Below are 20,262 nucleotides of genomic sequence, written 5' to 3' on the forward strand. Positions count from 1 at the left end.
TGTCCATTAAGTCGACAATTTTCTATTGACAAAACACTTTAAACATATTATTCTAAATAATATTTTCAAGCTTCTATAATTCTCATTCTTGTAAGTCAATTAGTGTAAATAAATATAGGACTGTCAAGCTCTGCTCACAATGTCTTGTACATTTTATGAATATAGTGTAGGCAATAAATCATCAGAAAGCTTGAATTTCCTTCTTAATGAAACAGAGAATGATTTGCGGAATAAAATAGCGGCCACTTTATTACATCAAAAACCACACAATTCTAATCTAACTAAAAATGAATTATATGCATTAAAACAGCTGAAAAATAATAAGGCAATTATCATTACCAAAGCAGATAAAGGGAACACGACTGTTACTATAAACAAGTCTGACTACGAGAAAAAAGCCAGGGAACATCTCCAAGATGGCCTGTATGAATTAATTAAGGTCGAACTACGCTTAATAAACTTAAGGCTAAAACTAGCAGAATCCTAGTCATTATGGTTCATATTACATCCAAAATGTTGTAATCCTTGTAGATTATATAGACTACCAAAGATTCACATGAATAATACTCCACAAAAACCAGCGGCTGATCCTATAAATTCACCATCATATAATCCGAAGATCTACTTAGCAAAGGTACTCAAACCGTATGACAAATTGATTAATCATGAAATTAAAAACTCCACTGCATTTAAGAATAATATCAACACCATCCACATAGAAGAGGATGAAATGATGCCAAGTTTTGATGTTTCTTCCTTATTTACTAATGTATTCATCAATAGAGTATTGGATATTATTTATGATTATTTCGAATCTGACTCATATTTTAATTTACGATCCCCGTTAGATCCATCCGAAGTTATTAAGTGTTTGGAATAGTGTTTACGATTCACGTTATTCACATTTAGAGAACTTTACATACAAAAAGGTGTAGCAATGGGTTCACTAGTTTCTCCAATTGCATTCCCTAGAAACCGGTGCAATCACAAGATGTGTAAATCCACGGTATGTAGATGACATTTTTAATATCATTAAACGGAATAGTTTAGAAAGTGTTTGAAAATGTGAACAGCATTTCGGAGAGCATTAATCTGATAAAGGAAATAGAGTGCGATAGACACAAACTAGCGTTTCTCGATTGTATAATTGAACGAAGACATAATTACAATAAGTTGAAAATAAATGTATTCAGGAAATCAACACATTCTGAAAGATACTTAGATTATAGTTCGGCTCATGCGTATTGCACGAAAGTCACAGCGGTAAAAAGTCGAATTAACAGGAATATTAATCTCATTACAGATAAGGAAAACCAACAGTTTGAATTTAATGGAATTCCGTCTATGCCTAAGGCTAACAATTAACTCAAAGAGTTTTTGAAGATTATCAGAGATGAAAGAAAAACTAAATTTGAGTATGTACCGAAAGATTGGAAGTCTACCGTGGTCACCCCATAGTGTAACATCAGAACAAGATTCTAAACAAACATGATATAGTAGTGTATTTTCGGGCTATTGACACCATAAGTTGATCATTAGTGAAGATTAAGGATAGAACAAACTAAACATTAGTATTTCACAAACTTTGACTTAAGCGAAATAGTATTCGCAAAAATAGCTTCCGTCGTTCGTCATGGCTTCTTTACTTCTCTATTGACATCATAATGACTAATAGTTAAATCCAGAACTCTTTTTTTCATCTTAATTCGGGCATTGTCAGCTAAATATACTATCCAAAATATAATAAATTTGTAACTGTAAAGGACGTTGAAGTATTCATTGGAGTCCCATCTGTGCTAACCGAGATCAATTAAGTTTGAATATCAACATTGGAAAAATATTAGTCCTTACAATTAATACCAAGGACTTTCAGTCGTGTATACATGTCAGGTGTATTTAAAAACATTTTGTCAAGTTCGTTAGTTTTTGTCATCTTCACTTTCCTATTATAGCTTTTATTTTGTAACCATTCTATTAATAACAGAGATTAGAGTGAATTGATTTGAAACCAGTAAATCATGTACGAATAATTTCAGTATTTTTTTCGGTAGTTCATGTATTGTTTAACATTTTATTCAAATGAATGTATACGTGCCTAATATATATTTATCACTTTAAGTACATGACATCAAATTAAAATATAGTCCACAAACTCAAGGCCTATTTAAATAATTTACACATATCTTACTATAAATATCTATATTCCTATATACATCCCTTACATTGTAATCATGGTAATAAAGTAATCGTTTATCTATTACCAACCCGTCATATGACTCTCCAATCTGATTAACAGCTTTTGTCCCAACACACAGAAAATGAGATAGATTTCACTTCAATTTTTATTATCATATAATAACCCATAAATGAGTAACTGGGTAGAATATTAGAATGTTAATAAAGTATCTTTTAAATATATCAGTCAATGGTGATCTGTCAACTTTTCTGATGGATTCAAACGTAACAGAGTTATAATTAGTAGTTCTCATCTATACAATACAATGAATCTCCGTTGGCGATCAACAAATAAGTAGTTTGTTGTTATTATGTTCTCTGAGTTGGATGGTTCAACTGCATAACTTTCTTGATCGTCCTACATAACATCAGCGTCTGCTACAATAAGTTATCTGTCTTAACTAAAAATCTTCATTTGGTAGGATAAGTTTACGAATACAGTACATCCTAGTTACTTCATTAATCCTTTATCTTTATTGAAAATGTAAAAATCTCCGTAGCATTCATTACATACTAACAAAGTTTTAGTCTCGTAACCGAAATGTTTTCGGTGATTTGACTTCCACCATGATTTATTTGTTCAACTTTTTAAAGGTAATCAACTATTTAGTTTATTATCATATTATCAATATTTGCATAGAAGTCTTACTAAACTTTTATTTCAAATCTTTGCTGAATTTCGTAGATTTTATTCCGATTTATTCAGATCGTAAACGGAACTCTCTTGGCTGAGATTCACTGCGACATGTTTAAATAATACTCTTTGAGCTCCTAGTTAAATCCTTGTACACGTGGTTTAGTTTTAGCAATACTTGTTTTGAAACAACTATTTTTCTCTTCACACCCCAAACTGTAAACTGCTCGTTTTGTTTTATTTTCTGAAATACTAACAGGCTTCACATTATGATCTCACTTTTCTCTCGTATATGAGTTAAAAATCACTTTTCATTCAAAGTTATACCCTCACTTGTAATGTGTAAAATCGTCCAATTTCGAATAAAAACATGAGCTAAACTTATTGTCATAAATTTTTGTATAAATGTTTACGTGTTTGTAGCACTTGCTATTCACATTGATTATATTCAGCTACTGAAAAATTACCTTTCTTTTCTCCCGATTATATATTTTTTCTTGTTTTAGTCTGTTTCAGATTATGTTATTTTTAAAATAAGCCGTCGAAATCGATCTGATACACCGGATATTTTAAGAACTACAACAGATTCAGAAGAGAAATCAGAGAATAGTTTATTAGCTTTGGAGCCATTGCAGCTCAATTCGAATAATCAACGTCAAAATAATAATAATAATAATAATAATAATAATAATAATAGTAATAATCGTGAATCATCAAAACCAGTCCAAAATTTTGCATGGCCAAGCTTGGAAGACCGAGACATAAATCTATCTGACACTACTTCTCATTCAACTACAGAATTAATTCATTCTTCAAATGAACAGAAATTAGCCTGCTTCAATCTGTCATCATCAACGACAACTGACGAGAATCATCGACCGGAAAGAGTGAATCAGACTTGTAACGAGTTGACGAATCGTTCTAATCCTGTAGATTCAGTTACTTCAAATAGTCCGCATAGTCGAAACAGTGATAAGCAATTTACTGTAAGTTTTTACTGTGTTTTCTTCCTTCCAATCTTATATTTGTCTATTTCGTATGTGTTCCTTTCATTTTCCTTATGATTTCTACATGTTTCTTTCTGCTGTACCACTCAGTCACTAACCCATACTCATACTCTTAGGTAACCAAATGCTCAGGGAAATACGACTAAAACTGCATGGAAATCTCCATAGTTGAGAGCTGAATAACTATGCTTGCAACGTTTGGGTACATATATTTGTCCAAAATTATGTAGACGGATTTGTGTGTAATAAACCCGACTAAATGAATAATGAAGTTATTCAAAGTAGATCCCTTACACTTGTTTCTCAATTACTATATAGGTTTTAAACAGGATGCTATCTATAAAACTTCGTCCAGAATATCTGTTCACACTCGGTATGAAGTCTCTATTAAGAAGTTGAAATGTAAGACACAACTATGGCTGAGTAATGTCGAGATAGTTTCCATGGCATTTTGTAGTCATAGCTTCTCTCTGTGGATGATGGAAACGGTAGTAACGAGGAACTTTTCTTTTTCGGAATAGGGTTAGCTAGCACTCTTCAGTTCTCACCTATTTTCGAAATGTTTCCAGGAAATTCAGGCTAATCGAGTCCACTCAATTACTTTTTTTTGCGACTAGAAGAATTCTAAAGCTTTCTTTGTGTGCTTTGATTAGTTTTGATTTGGTGATATATATATATATATATATATATATATATATATATACTAGTGTGAGATCTCAAAACTTTATTTTGCAAAATTTAAGGTCTATCGATCTTACCACCTTTCTAGTACTCCTCATTTGTCTAACTTCCACCTCTGTTTAAAAACAATTATTAGACTTAGTTACCTATCAATCACCAGTTTAAATCGTAATTCTACTTAAACTTAGGGTCATTAGATGTAGATTGGTAGTATTGGAACGTCATAACATTTACTACCTTAGTGTTAACCGCATATTATAAATTTTATTAAATAATCCAATGATTGCACAATAATCCATTTTATTTATTTATTTTTCTCTAAAGATGTGACTCCAAAAGTTGAATAATGTAGTCATTCACTAATTGATTCCAAGTATCTCTCACTTATAGGAGTACTGTCTAGGCAGTGATCGGCGTCAGCCTCTCATAAATATTTTATGATGACATGCAAACAAACGGAACTTGCATTGATTTCAATTACTGAGATTTATAATTCAAATGTTTAACTACTCCTATTAGTGATTTTGTTAGGTAAGTAGGAAAGAGAAGCAACAAATGACCTGGTGAAGTGATTTATCATCATAAATATTACAAAGCTGGTGAAGTTAAACAATGAGCAATAAAAAGGCTGTGTCACATACGAAAACTTCAGTCTAAATAATAGTTAGTCATATAATCGAAGGCTTTCGTACATTAATTCTAACTGTTACTTGATCCCGATTGAAGCAGAGCTTATTACGTCTATCATTACAATGCACTCCTTACGACTTGTTATACTTTAGGTAACCATTTCATTTAAATCCACTCATGCTTCTAATCCAAAATACATATTTCACTTACTTCTTGTACGCTAAGTCCTTTAAATGGTTTACGTCCCTATGTTATGTCTAACTTCAACTTTTTACAACAGATAATTCCTATGAATATAACAAATATGTCGATATTCATAAATCAGGTGACCTATCTTCAAAGCTGTAAAGTTTCCTTAAGTTATTGTAAGATTAAAATAAAAAGCCAATAAAAACCGTTGTTCAATGAAATCTCTCATCGGTAGTGTAAAAACTGTAAGGTTTCTTACTCTTGTTTGTAAGACACTTGTTATTTATCATTTGAGATCTTCGTTGTCACTGCTTAGTGATAAAAGTTCATCTATTATATATATATATATATATATATATATATATATATAGAGAGAGAGAGAGAGAGAGAGAGAGAGCTAATTCTTTGTCAGTTCGTCTCCTTTGTTTAAATGTGAATCTTCCAAACTCTTATGGACAACATTTGGAAGAAAAGTCAACTTATAAACTTAATTGTTATCTTTAAATATAATGTCCCATTCTTTCTTAAAATAGTACACATTTCTCATTTATTTTTGTTGTCTACATTTTGGTATCTAGTCCTCATCAGCTGAATCATCATGTCAAGAAAGGACTATTGTTGTGAATAAAAGTTCAGAAGAACCCTTGGGTATATCGATTGCTGGAGGACGTCATTCACAGCGTGGAGATACACCCATCTATGTAACAAATATTAGTGCTGAGTGTGTTCTGGGTCGATCAAAGTCGGTACGTGAATAACCAATGTATTTTGTTTGAATACTTCGCATCGATTATATGAAACTTTATGTGAATACATAGCCTGTATAAAATCCTGATCAGATTTCTAATTGTAATTAATGATCGATTAATATCGCTTTGGACTTAATGGTCAGAATTATTTTTCTTATCATATCTGAGTAGAGATATACCCGTTTTAGTATTCGCCTTTTATGATTCAGTTCAATCAAAATAAATAAAGGACCGTTTTATTCCAAACCCGACTACCATTGAAGTCTCAGTGAAATGTTTTTTTTTTCTAATAGCATACGATTGAGATCAGAGATATATGGAGACAGATAGAAAGCAAAACCTGCGAGTAATTGGTAGATACATTTTACTTGCATAAATTTCAAGTGTTTCAGAAACAGCGTAAAATCAATAAAAGTTTTACGTAATATATTAATTAGTTTCTATTCAGAACATTTGTTAGCATCATTTCCAATCCAGTGCATACATTATTTAATTATTCAGATAGATTATAATTGGAACTCAGCACTGAACATCTGAAAAGAGATTACGTCAATCATTAAGCCACATTCTAATAGTTAGTAAATAACAATGCCGTCCTTTATTGGATAACAACAAATTAATCTCGGTAATATATTTAGGTATTCCTACCAGTTTCTTCTCCTTGCGCTCAATTTTTCTTACTTAACTATAGGCTTTTATTTTTAGTTTACCTCATAATTATTATCATGTGAATCATTAATGTACTCCTTCAAAAAATCTTTTCTTGATTATATATATATATATATATATATATATATATATATATATATATATATATCACGCGAAAATCATCAATTAGTTCACGTGCTCTCCCGTTTTCTTCTATCTGAACTCTTTGCTCTTAAGTTTTTCCTTCTATCTTTTCTATTTTTTGCATAAATCTTTTTCTGAATTTATATAATTATCTCTATTTGTATTCCTATATGTGAATATTCTTTTTACATTCCCCTTATAATCTATTGGTTCAAAAGTTTACTTTCGTGTCTTATTATTACTTTCGTGTCTTATTATTATTATTATTATTATTATTATTATTATTATAGTGGTTTTATTGAATTCTTTTCACAACAGGAAATTTTGTAACCATATAAAGTTGCTAAAATCCAAATTGTATTATAATCTTTTATTGTCTCGTAAATTTTTCCGAATTTAACATTGTTCAGTGAGATTTGATTAATTCATGGGATATCAAGATTTATCAATCAAAAAGAAAAATGTATCGTCATTAATATGATCAGTTCTTCTAATTAACAGTAATGAAAATAATTTGACTACTTATCTTCAATTAATAGTAATATTAAACTGTGCAGTCATTTTTTAGGATCAGTTAAATAGAAAAATCCTCTGTCCAAATTTTTCGTTGAATTAGTGACGATGGTTTTTGAATGTGAATAATTATGATACATGTATGGTATATGTTGTAATTAGGATATTTTGTCTGTATAATTTATAACATCTGACATATTTCAGATGACTTATGTCCAGTTTCAGTAGAGTTGATATCACCATGAATGTATACTAAGAATATGTGTTTTATGAGCAATTAATTGTCTTTTAATATACCCCTATTAAGTTTAGTTTGAATCGCGCAATTCACCATTTTTGACAAAAGCTATTGAATAAGTTTAGTTTCCCTTTTTTCTTGAGTTATACTTTTAAAAGAAACCTGTATTTCGTTTTCCAGTATCTATTATATCACAAAGTATTACATAATTAATAGTGCATTAGTAATGGCATTTTTATTTATTCATAATTATTGATATTATCACGTTATCAGTATTCAGGATTGAGCTTTGTTCAGTCTTTGTTTATTGTGCACGCACGTACGATTAAACACACTAAATGAACGAAATTAGTGGTTAAATAAACTGAATGTAATGAACACCAACATTGGGATGTAGATACAACCAGGTAACAAGTCAATAAATGTGTTCTGGATTTCGTTATTAGCCACTATCCAAATATATTAAAACTATTGTTATTTGTTTGAATTACATAAATATCTAATGATTATTCAAATTGGTTTCAATTTTGTTTAGATTCAAAGAGGTGATATTCTGTTAGAAGTAAATGGTATAGGTTTAGTTGGGCTAACTCATCATGAAGCTGTGGAAGTTCTTAGACGAATTAGTTCAATGCAAACACATATACAACTACGTGTGATTACGGCTCCTGAGACAAGTGATGGTCCGGAGAATTTCATGCCATCATGGACATATTGGCTTCGATTACCTCCAGTATGTCAACTTGCTCGAGTTATACTTCTTCGACGACAAGCTAGTACTCCTAGCTACAGTGATTGTTCTATCTCTCAACCACTTGGTTTCAGTATTGTTGGCGGTCTAGGTCATGATCAAAGTACAACAAGTCAAGCAAATTCAAATAATTCAGATGAAAAACTGAGTAAATCATCTCCAAAAGTATCCTCGAAAGTGGGTTACTCAAATCTATATCCCTCACCTATTGTGATAAAATCTATAGTTCCTGGTCTTCTAGCTCACAAAGACGGTCGATTAAAGTAAGTGCGTCTCATTATTCGACTACATTTTCTCATATGATTCCACTTCAGACATTTGGTTTCAAATGAAATGAAGAGTCGACTCACAAAGTTGTAAATTCATCCTATGAACTACCTAGTTTAACTTAAGTCATCGATTAGATAAGTACGTAAATCTTTACTAGTTAAATGGATTACAATACTTAAAGGTCACTTCTGATGCGAAAATCGGTTGTCCTAATCACTTGTTCAGTCTATAAAAGAGGATTTTAACCATACAACTAAATGAATGTTATTTAATCGTTAAAAGAATGAATTTTACATTTCTTAATGTTCAATTGTAAAAGTCATTGTGAATCCTCTTATTTTTATTTGACTTTTAATCATTTTAATTGATGATTCATCGCATAAAAATAACTTTTCTATAGCAGCTCGCCTATGGTGGAAACTCGGTTCTATGTAGACGTTCTCAAGTCACTGCCTGGTTGAAAATTATATGCTACCACCAAATACGAATACTGAAGCAGTTTTTCTGAAACCACGTGCACCATTCAAACTGGCTGCCTTCAACGTTCGCACACTTATGCAGGTCGGACAACAGATAGAGCTGGCTATGTCTTTGGAAAGCCTTAATATCGACATTTGTTGTCTATCCGAGACCCGTATTCACGACTCTGGTGAAGTACTACAAATTCGCTCTCCATCTGTCGCTTCGAAAAGCTACCACCAGTTAACTGTTCTTCTCCAGAAAGTGCGTTCGACAGATATTGTCGTACTAGCCCGAGACTTGAATGCTCAGGTCGGGCGTCTAGGCACCGAAGAGAGTCGTTTAGGTGGCCGATGGGGACTTGTTGGTCGCAGGACAGATAACGGAGACCGTCTACTGCAACTGTGCACAGACCACAACCTGTTTCTGGCTAGTACTAATTTCCGGCACAGTCATCGCCGATGCGCCACCTGGCGTCCTTCCTCTGCATCTCAAGCCTGGACTCAGATTGATCACATCGCGATCAGCTACCGCTGGCGTGGTTGTTTACAAGACTGCCACTCCTTTTGGAGTACCTATCTGGACTCTGATCATGCCTTGATCTGCGCCAATTTTACCTTACTTTTCAGTGGCCAACGAAGTGACCGCCACCAAAGGATTGATGTCAGCAAGTTGGTTGCAACTTCTGTTGCTAGTAAGTATCGAATCGAGCTAGCTTCTAGGCTAGCTACCATTCCACCGAAAAGTATAGATGAGCATTGGTTACAACTTCATGACGCCATGAAAATGGCGAGTAAAGCCGCTTGCGGCTTCACGAAACGTCCCGCTTATAAGCACTGGATTTCTTCTGGTTCCTTACAACTCATTGAAGCCCGTCGGTCTACTCCGGGTGACCGTGAGTTTGACCACAAACGACGACTGTTACGCAATGAAATCGGGCAAAGCTTGCGTAAAGATCGAGAAGCCTGGTGGTGGAAACGTGCTAATAAGCTGGAAGCAGCAACTGCATCTGGTTCTACCGGAAGATCTTCCAACTCATTCGAGCCACTGGCAGCAAGAAGTCTGGTGTGAGCGGAACAATCTGTGAGGATGACGGGATGTTAATCACTAACATCCATCAGTGTGTCAGACGATGGTCAGAGTCTCTCGAAGGCAATTTAACTGGCTTGCTGCTCCGGCAACATCAATCAGACTGTCCTGCCCTCCATGGCCAGTGACGACTGACCCACCAAATGAGGCGAAAATCCGCAAGGAACCCCAACTCTTGAAGCGCCACAAATCACAGTGCTCAGATGACCTACCTCCGGTACTTTTTAAAGATGATCGTGAATTTCTAACTAAGGAACTGACTGTGTTGTTTACAAATGTCTGAGAACTAGAGTGTACCAACGTCAGGAAATGAGTCGATAGTTGTCCCTATCTTTGAAAACTGTTTACGTCGTTCATGTAACAATTATCGGGGGATAAGTCTACTTCCGATTGCGTCCAAACTATTGGCTTCTGCCAAAATTTGAAGGTTATTCAAACCCAGAGAAAGATTGACTCGCGAGGAGCAGGCTGGTTTTCGTTCTGGTCGAGGATGTATTGATCATATCTTCACTCTCCGCCAAATGTTAGAACACCGTCATACTTATCGCAGGCCAACAATCGTAGTGTTTCTTGACATAAGGGCTGCCTTCGATTCGTTGGACAAGACTGTTCTCTAGGATTGTCTATTGAAGAAGGGTGTGCCTGAGAAGTTTATTAACATCTTAGAGGCCCTATATACAAACACCTCAGACAGAGTGAGGGCATACAACCACCTCTCTCGATTGTTCCATTCGAGCAGTGGGGTTAGTCAGGGTTGCCCAATCTCACCATTCCTCTTCAACTTTGCCATCGATGACATTCTGGAAACAGCTCTGATGAATGTAAGTACTGGTGGTGTGGATCTGTTGCCTAGAGAAAGACTTCTCGACGTTGAGTATGCGGATGATATTGTCTTACTGTGCGATGATAATGCCCAAGCCATGCAATCCTCACTTAATCAGTTGGCAATCAATGTCCGTAGGTACGGTATGTGCTTTGCACCTTCAAAGTGCAAAGTACTTCTACAAGACTGTCAGGATTCTAATCCTGTACTCACCCTGGATGGTGAGCAGATAGACGTAGTTGAGAGGTTTGTGTATCTGGGTAGCTGCATAAGTGCTGGTGGGGGTGTGAGTGATGAGATTAATGCACGTATAGTGAAATCCAGAGCGGCTTATGCCAATCTGGGCCACCTTTGGCGCCTTCGTGATGTTAGTCTGGCTGTAAAAGGTCGGATCTACAACGCGTCGGTGAGAGCAGTTTTGCTCTATGCTTGTGAAAACTGGCCTCTCCGAGTTGAGGATGTTAGACGACTCTCTATGTTTGATCATCGTTGTCTCCGAAGGATTGCTGACATCTAGTGGAAACACCGTGTTAGTAATGCAGAGGTTCGGCATCGTGTGTTCGGGCACAGAGACGATAATTCAATTGGTGTTACCATCTTGAAACACCGACTTCGGTGGCTTGGACATGTTCTACGAATGTCGTCCCAGAGAACTCCATGCCGTGCATTATTTGCCGACTCTGGGACTGGTTGGAAAAAGCGGAGAGGTGGTCAGTGTATGACATGGTGTCGTGGCATGAAAGAAAGCTGCAAAGGACTGGCTTGTGTTGGTCCCTCACGACTCCCTGGCTGGGGTCCGAGAGATAGCGCGACACAGTGTCTAGAGACGTTATCAGATATGGCTCAGAATAGAAGCCAGTGGCGATCCTGCTGTAACCTTCTTTTACTTTCTTCATAAAAAGTGGTTGTATCTTCCTTAAGTTAAAGAATTCTTCTGATTATACATTTCCGTTTCCTCCATTATTATTATAATTATTATTATTATTACTACAATATCTTACACCAATCTCTTCGTTATTGTTCTTCTTTTTTTATTTTACACTTACCTTCCTTTTTTTCTCTTCCCGTTCTCATTGTTTTTTGTGGCGCATATATATTTTGTGCCCTATTGTACCAATATTTATATGTTCAAATAAATAAATAAATATTCTCAATTGTGAACATATTTTGCTCATAAAATAAATCTTCCATATCATTAATCTAATGAAATAGTTTACAAATGAAAATTTCATAATTACATGTTATATGGATATTTAATGATTTTTCAATGTTGCTTTATTATAACTTTTGCTCTGTTTATGATCACTTGACTGAATTGCCAATTAGAGAACGACTTATATGGCCTTGACACCATACCAAACCAATGACACGTTAGCCAATACGAGCAGCCCAGAGTCAACTCTGAGTCTATATTGGATCTTGTCTCCTAACCCTATCTGTTTGTGTCCAGGATACAATTTCACCTCCCACTGTTTGAATCATATATTTCTGACATACTTAGCCTATACGCAAGCAGACCAAGATCAAGCCAAAAGTGGGTGTGAGTGTGAAAGACTGTAACTAATAAATTAGGAATAACTTAAGGATAGTAAATCGTATGAATCATATTCATTAAGTCAAATGGAAGCTTATAATAAAAGGAATATGAATACACCTATAATATAGTTGCTCAATAGTTATCCATTAAGAATGTACCTAATAATAATCCATAAGCAGTTCCTAGCATTCACCATTCATTTATTCTTCGTCAGGATTTAACATACTCTAGTCTCTATCAATAGCTAACTAGCATAACCTTTATGCTTAATCGAAAACTACGTGTGTCTAGGAAATATTGTTACACCAAATTAACTATGTTTAACTGTTCCCAATGGAGCATCAGTTTCAATAATCCTTTCTTGTGAACGATAATGTGTAATTTATATTCAACCAAAAATTTAATGTCATTTTATATAAAAATTAGCAAAAATCAGTATTCGCTTTACCGATTTCATTAACGAAATGATATTCTTGTCCTAAAGACTTCATTCCGCACTCCTGACTAAATATCAACAGCTAATGTCCAAAAATCAATTATTAAACCATTATTATTCATTTCTGTCATATTGTACATGAGGATTTTTACAAATACTTAAAGGAGGATTTGATTTAAGGATATTTTTATCACGAATTGTTATCGATCGAAGAACCTATTAAAAACCAAGCAGCTAAAGACATGTTTGGATCTTGTTTGAAAATTCACATTATAGTACAGTTGCGATCCCCACGTTCAATCGTACCCAGGGCTTTCAAATCTTAGGAGAGAAAGCAGAAACTTTGAAAATGAGTCGAAAATTCTATCCAATTATTTTTCGAAAATAGCATAACAATCTTTAAGTTTTATCATGGATAACTATCTCTTTCTCTATATAAGTGAAACATAAATTTTCATTAAATACATTAGATGGTCTGGTTTCTGATATAATAGAAAATGTTTGAGTGTTATAGATAGTAAGAAACCTTCAAAATTTATATTCTCCAATTATTCGTAACATCTTATTATGGTTATTAGTATCTTATATTTAAACATTTCATTTTTTAAAATGGAAAATCTCTTCTAGTTAGTGATTTTGTCTTAGATTCCAAATTATTCAATGCCATACGTCAGTAAACCGATCTTGTGGACAATTATTATAGGGTCTTATGGCATCATTACGTTGTATCTATCAGTTGTTAATTCGTTCATACAATTTTAATTCATAACAGTTTTAGATTCATTTTCAAACCAATTACGGAAAACTTCATTGTTAAACTACAGGTTCCAAGTGTATGTGTGTATGTGCATATGTCATTATCGAAATTACATAAAAAAGATAAAGTTTGGTTTAACTAATAATCATTTCTCATTATGTTCACAAAATAAATAGTTTTTACTCTTACAAACAATGTATGTTCAAAAAAGCTATTCCTCATTATTTTAAAAGTCTATATAGTCAATATTCCTGCTTGTAATTAATTCAGTAATTTTTTCTCTCTCTCTCTCTGTAAAATAGATGCGGTGATATAATCTTAGCTGTGAATAACATATCCATGCTTAATATTCGCCATTCATCTGCAGTTCGTTTATTGAAACAAGCATCAGGAGATGTTGTTTTACAAGTGATTTCTTGGCCTGGTACAATTGTTTAAATTATAATTTTACTCTAATTAATTAAGTTTTTTCCTAGTTTTATGAATTTCGTATTAAAAAAATAATTGGCAAAATACTAATTCATTCATTGGACAGTACTCTATAATCAAAGAAAATACAACTGAATTTCTATTAGTATCATGCATTATTATTATTATTATTATTATTATTATTATTATTATTATTATTATTATTATTATTATTATTATTATTATTATTACAAATTAAGATGATATATGTCCATTTTGTTAATTTGCACATTTGCCAATCATCATGCATTTTGATTTTGGTATTTGTCTGTGGTGTTACTGTGTGTGTGTGTGTTTGTCTCATGGCCCACTCTCACCCCAAATACATGTTGCTTTCCAACTTTTTTTTTCATTTCACGCATATAAACACCTCAGTTTATACATAGATGTCTATAATCTCTAACCTAAATCAATAATATGACATCCGGTGATATATAACACAACACATCTGTTTATTTCGTTTTTTTTTCTTTCCATCAGACGTTTTTCATCTCTTTCCGTAAATATTGATGTGTGTGTGTGTTTAATAAACCTTTTGTATCTTTCCTTAATTTCCCTTAAAATTTACTGATTATTGAAAAAATCTGTCTTCCAGTACACTATCATAGTTGATGTGTGTATATGTTTTGTGTTTATTCTCCTGTTGTATTGTAATTTATTTATTTCAAGCGTTCTATCCAATCTTTTCAGTATTCTTATAATGATTGTTAACAAACTAGCGTTAGTATTATACTCAGATTCATTTTTCAAACTACTGATATTCAATAAAATACTACTTATAAAAATATATATGTAATTGGATATATACACTTACCGACCTACTTAAACATACATAACAAACTGCATTGTCAGACAAATAAAGATTTCACCAGAAAATTCAGATAGTAGTGATAAGCATTTTTCTCCTAACTCCTGCTCTCTATCTCTCTCTCCCTCTCTCTTGTGTTGTTAAAACATATTCTTGATAAATTATTATTAGCAGAGGAAATCATATTTTATTGTGTTTATTCTGCTTATACTTTAGCTTACTTCCCTATTTCACTACTACTTAATACTACTACTGTTACAAAAAATAATAAAGAATTAACTTTGTAAGTTATTAATTTATATTCATACTGTGAATTTTGAATAAATTAATTTCATTGAAACTGTTTTCTAATATTTTTTGGTTTGGATTAAATACAGTAATACACGTTGATCATTTACGTTCGTAGTAAATACTTAGTTTCTTACATAGCTAACATTGGTTCCGGCAGTAGCCCCCGGAGGGACTCCAGGCGTAGTTATTGGGTCTATATATATATATATATCAATCTCTTGTTGTTTGCCACATGAATTGTTTTAACAGAAATACTCATGTAATTGACTTGGTATTTTATTTGTATTGATAAATTCTAATTGTATTTAAAAAATAATCACGGATTCATTAACAGCACAATGAGAGCGTAAATATTAGTTGTACTTGGTATGTATGTATTTACATTAATTGTAATATTATCATCCAAATAAATGATAATGTAATACAATGGAATTTATGAAGTTAAACCGTATGGATAGACAGTATATAAATGTATACATAAATAAATAGATAGGTTCGGCGTTATTCATTTGGATGGTAACTTTCTTTTAAAGAAATAACCAAGGAAATTAAAGTATGATACATTCATTGGGCACATAGTTTTTTAGTATCATATGGAATGTTAATAAGTGTAGACTTTTAAATCCATGATATTATGTAATTTACTTCAAATTAGCGTAGTTGACTGGTCAGTTGTACGTATATCTGGTTGATTATCTGATAATAAGTATTATGGTGTGTGCTACTTATATTGATGTAAGTAGTATATGACGCGAGTTAAAGAACGTAATGTCTGGCAGCAGAAGATGGGGGAAGATCAAGAAAGGAAGAGTGGGAACACAATGCAATTTGTAAGAAAACGCATGAACAATGAAATGTGAGACAATGGATTGATGTTTGCAACAGGAACAGTCCAGGTTAATATGATGGATTTATATTTTGCAAATTAACGATTTACTATTTGGTTTTTTTCTATTCTACCGAGTAACTAATTTTATGCTAAATACATTCAATTGTCCCCACCCGTGTTCCGTTCACTACAGTATGACTAAGCCTAACTTACAAATCTTTTGTTGTTGACTATTGACTTCCTTAGGTTAGTTATTATCACATTTCCAATCATAATCATATAAGTTCATGGATCTGCTTTTTTTCCTCACCACTGAAGTTCTATAAAATGAGCGAAATCTCAAACTAATTTATTTAGCATTATTCTCATTTGATTAAGTCCAAAAGAATAAAAGGAACAAAATTGTGACATTTTCATCTTGTCACATTTGACAAACAATATAACAGTTACAAAATACTTTGAATGAATTGTTCGATAGAATTTGGGCGTCAAATACAGTGATGACATTAAATTTTATATTCGTATTTGAAATCTAAATGATTCCAACGTTTCACCCAGAAAGTTAGTTCGAGATTCTTTCGAGGAATGTTTTTACATGGTTAGAATGAATTAATAAAAAATATATAAGGTAATGAAATGATCACGAGGGTCAAAAATCATAAACTCACCTACTCTATTGAACTACTTTCACGCTATTTAACTACGTCACTGTTTCTTACGTAACATCATAGAAGTAACCCACATTCTGGAATTAATGCTCTGAACATCTAACAGTAATATACGAAATTTATTTCAAAAATTCACTAGATTTTGTTTTGGTTCTGTTACAGGTGACATTGTTATATACAAAGGTTAAACAAAATATTTAATTCATTTTCTAACGTTCCTTAAATTAAATTAGTTTAATAATTTGTAGTTCATTAGTATTCTATTTACTACACATACATATATAACGTCTGTCATTCACAGTTAATGTGACTGAAAGTTTTTGTATTGATGACAACATTACATGAAATTATTTATGGATCATTTTCAAAAAAACTAATTCATTGCTATTTCCTGATTATTAAAAAAGGGCTAAACAAACACGACGTTATCCACTATTCGGCAATCAATAAATTGTAAATATTTGTTTTACAAGTCAGTCGCGGAACAAATAGCTTGGTGGTAACGTCTATGACTGCAAAGCTGATTGACGTGTGTTTAAATCCCACAGGATGCATCAGTTTTCTCAAGATTACAGGTACACCTTCCTGACCAATGCCAAGTAGCATGAAATCTAGATCCAGAGTTAACTATTGATTACATCAATTACTATAAACCTCGACATAATGTATGAGCTGTCATATCACTTAGACTAGTTTTAACATTTTAACGTATACAAAACAACATTGCTCATTATTTAATTACCGATTAATTATAATTTGCGACTTCTTTTCTTCAGTTTATTTCCACAGACTTATATATTGGTCGCACTAAATATCTCAAAGCCCCCAAATGCCCTGGTATGGCCGAGAGTGGGGAGAGTCCGCTCTTCCTTTCGAAATGCTCTCACATGGCCACGCGTATATAGCCTCTGCCAGGGAAGTCCTACTCACTGCCTTCTCGTGGTGGGGGTGTTGTTCACGAAAATGAGAGGACGAAAAGCGAATGTCCGGCGCTTTAACCGGATTCCAAATCAATGGTGCACATGGGCTGGCTCCAGTATCCTGAAGGAACAAATGGCGTATGAACCAATCGTCGGTCACTGACTTCCATGGGACTGCATCTCCTTACGATGCCCCACTGCCTTGTGGATCAGACCTTCAGGTCGAAGGCTCGGGGAGTGGCCTCCTAAGAAAACCACCAGCTTCGGTTTGGGCACCCGGGCAGTATTACAGCTCTCACACATATCATGTGAGATCTGTGTGGCGCACATGTATTTGGTGCCTCCTTGTACCAATGTTTATATGTTTAAATAAATAAATAAATATCTCAAACACGTAGTTTACTGACTTGTTGAAATAAAATTTCCCCACAATCTGTTAACAGTGAATTTGACCGGCTATTGTCAAAGTTTTAGTTAATTAGTTTTTCTCATTAATATCATTTTTAAAAGAAAAATTCAGAAGTATTAACGTAAGATGATCATAATTACTTTCGAAGCCTCACTAAAATTTCTTACAAATTTTTCCATTTAAATGTAAAAGTAATACGCACGAAACATATGTAGGTGACGCAACATTGCGCTTTATTTTTTCATAATCATACATATACAAGTTTTTTAGATGAAGTGGTTTTGTAGGGCTTCTTCTAATCGGAAGAACGTATTCGTCACTTCGGATTAGGTATTATTAAAACTATCCAGCAGTAAACAATTTTTTTATACTAGCGCCCGCACTTACGACTTCACGCTGAAACTATCTCGTCACCTATCAGTTGAAGTGATACGTAAAGAAAGAAATATTATCGAACATATTAGTACATCTCTTATAAATGCCTTCAAACGTACCTAAATATATTGTATACCTATGGATCTACAGAAGTAATTCTCCGACTCGTCTCTCCTACATAAAATTTTCTTTTAGTATAAGGAACAACATGCAGCTGAGTTTGATAATGAGTACCAAAAAGCCCCAAGTACGTTTTCCTAACTATGACTAGCTGCCCAGTGTAAAATAAAATCCACAGCTTAGTTGATTCACTTATTTTAATAAGGACAATATGAAAGTTATGTATGACAGTGAGTTGAGACTTAGTGGTAAATAACGTAATTTAATTATCTTTTTTCGGTGTGGCACCTACGTTGTTCATCGAGAAGTGATTTTAGATTAATGCAATCATTGCATACAAAGTTAATTAGACAACTTAAACCAAGCATTTAAAACAAATGAGATATTCTAAAAGTCAGTGGAAACATACTTAATGAAGGTTCAGTCTAATAATCTATCATAATTGGTTATCGAAATCTCTAAGCTTAGTTAAGTTGATCAAGTAGCTTTTATTCGCATGACTGGTAGGAACCCACTTGCAACAGTGATTTTTTGATTTACATTCTAAAGTTGGTAAATGACCAGATTTTTAACGTCTTATGAAATATGCACTAAAACAGCGTGTTATCTCCTAAGCACAATGATATTCTGAAATTAGTATTTGAAGTGATCTTGTCGGGTGACAATTTAACTTAAAATGCGATTGACCGGTGAGCGGAGACAAAAAGATACAGCCTTGCTAAATATTGTGACACTATATATTATTTAAAATTATTTCCTATGACTGATTTCGTTGTAAACTCCAATCAGTGTGAACTGCTATTATTAGTGGCACATAATCTACAAACAGAGATAGATAATAACTAGCAGTGTCCTGTTTAAGCTCGTTCTGGGACTTCAAACGTGATCGCGCTATCCACTTAGCCGCTGAGCCTAGATAGCTCAGCCTATTTGTATCCGTTGTTTCAATCTCCTCATCGATGTTTAAGACTGCAATTGATCAGTATCTCTTGGTACATATTTACCCTATGAGGATTACCTTAATATTCCCAATAAGTAACAAGCATTGCTAAGTAGAGATGGATAGTTAGTAGCAGTGGGATCCGGGGCGCACCTTTGGTCCTACTTGGGGTTCCTCAGTCAGATATGCCTGCAATATCCGGGCAGCCCACACAGGTGCCAAAAGCGGCCGGTCAACCGTAGTTCCAAACTTCTATGAGAAATTTTAAAAAGCCTATACACATAGGTTGTCTGGTTCTCAATTACTGGTCGTAAATCATATATCTTGGCATAATGTGGAGAACGCTTATCTAATGTATCGAGTCTTAGCGTTATTCCGTTACTGTTACATCCTGAAAACGAGAAAAAATATTTTTTCGGTTACATCAAATCTATAAACAAACTGGATCTTTCGACTATTGATGACTCATGATTTGTACCTTTTTTCCTTGAAGTATCTTGGTTATACCTAATCATCTTCAATAATACTGATATGGTTACATCTATTAGTCTATGCTAACGTGAAGTGGCAGCTTTAACTGATGCACATGTGCACCGGTTATGTTACATATGACGGATTACTGAGAGCGTCTATCAAACAACCGA

The 20,262-nt window shown here is 33.6% G+C and overlaps 1 protein-coding gene across 1 annotated transcript in view; it reads left to right on the plus strand.

Moving 5' to 3' along the window:
* The window catches only part of LNX2 (Ligand of Numb protein X 2), a 39,638-nt gene extending 23,936 nt beyond the window's left edge, over positions 1-15,702 (plus strand). The window contains exons 11-14 of the mRNA XM_051214897.1: positions 3,376-3,855; positions 5,955-6,122; positions 8,204-8,682; positions 14,093-15,702. The gene's annotated coding sequence lies outside the window, so the exon portion shown is untranslated. The remainder of the gene's footprint in view (positions 1-3,375; positions 3,856-5,954; positions 6,123-8,203; positions 8,683-14,092) is intronic.
* Positions 15,703-20,262: the final 4,560 nt, after the last annotated feature.

The sequence above is a fragment of the Schistosoma haematobium genome, chromosome 2 (assembly GCF_000699445.3).
Source record: "Schistosoma haematobium chromosome 2, whole genome shotgun sequence".
In the NCBI taxonomy this organism is placed as follows: Eukaryota; Metazoa; Platyhelminthes; class Trematoda; order Strigeidida; family Schistosomatidae; genus Schistosoma; species Schistosoma haematobium.